This window comes from Hipposideros armiger, unplaced genomic scaffold (genome assembly GCF_001890085.2).
Source record: "Hipposideros armiger isolate ML-2016 unplaced genomic scaffold, ASM189008v1 scaffold_1679, whole genome shotgun sequence".
NCBI classification, from domain to species: domain Eukaryota; kingdom Metazoa; phylum Chordata; class Mammalia; order Chiroptera; family Hipposideridae; genus Hipposideros; species Hipposideros armiger.
The window spans coordinates 81,285-82,516 of NW_017733029.1; positions in this window are offsets into that span (position 1 = coordinate 81,285).

Sequence of the window (1,232 nt, forward strand, 5' to 3'; positions counted from 1 at the left end):
CTGCAGCCCCTGTGGCAGTGGGTTGCCATGGACTACCGTATGTAGCCAGCAGCCAGCGTGAGCGGCCAGCAGCCTCAGTGAGCGGCGGTCCAGAAGCCGGCGACTGATCTTCCTCGCCCGGAAAGAGTGCAATGATGGTGCCAACTTGGGCCAGTGAAGCAACGTCCTCCACAACTAGACTGAAGACCAAAACGACAGCAACTTGTATGTTCCCCTTCCCCTAATTCCCCAGCACTCTTCCCAACCCCCAATTCCCCAATAAAAATCTTTAAAAAAAAATTGGAGAGGAGAGGCTAAAATTGTTATTATATGCTGATGACATGATACTATATATAGAGAACCCAAAGACTCTACCAAAAAACTACTAGAACTGATCAATTAATTTAGTAAAGTAGCAGGATACAAAATTAATATTAAGAAATCAGTTGCATTTGTATACACTAAAAATAAACTATCAAAACAAGAAATCAACACTTCAACGGGTAAAAATTATAACTATTACACTGTGTTGTACAGCTGAAACTAATTCTAAAAAATATATTTCATAATAAAAAATAATTTAATAAAAAAAAGAAATCAAGAAATCTGTGGCATCTGTTGTCACTTCTCCTCTTTCATTTCTGATTTTATTAATTTGGGTCATCTCTCTCTTTTTCTTGGTGAATCTGGCTAAGCATTGGTCGATTTTGTTTATCTTTTCAAAAAACCAGCTCTTGGTTTCATTGATTTTTTGTATTATTTTTTGGTCTCTAATTCATTTATTTCTGCTCTGGTCTTTATCATTTCCTTCCTTGTACTCCCTTTGGGCTTCTTTGGTGTTCTCTCTCCAGTTCCCTTAGGTGCAAAGACAGTCTGTTGATATGAGATTGTTCTTGTTTCTTTAAATAGGCCTGCATTGCTATGAATTTTCCTCTTAGGATTGCTTTGCTGAATCCCATAGATTTTGAGTTGTTGTGTTTTTGTTTTCGTTTGTCTTGAGATAGCTTTTGATTTCTTCCTTGATCTCAGTTTTGACCCAGTCGCAATTTAGTAGCATGTTATTCAGCCTCCATGTATTTGTGTTCTTTCCAGGTTTCTTTTTATAATTGACTACTAGTTTTATAGCATTGTGGTCAGAGAAGATGCTTGATATGATTTCAACCTTCTTAAATTTATTGAGACTGGTTTTTAGTCCTAACATGTGGTCTATCTTGGAAAATGTTCCATGTGCACTTGAGAAGAATGTATATTCT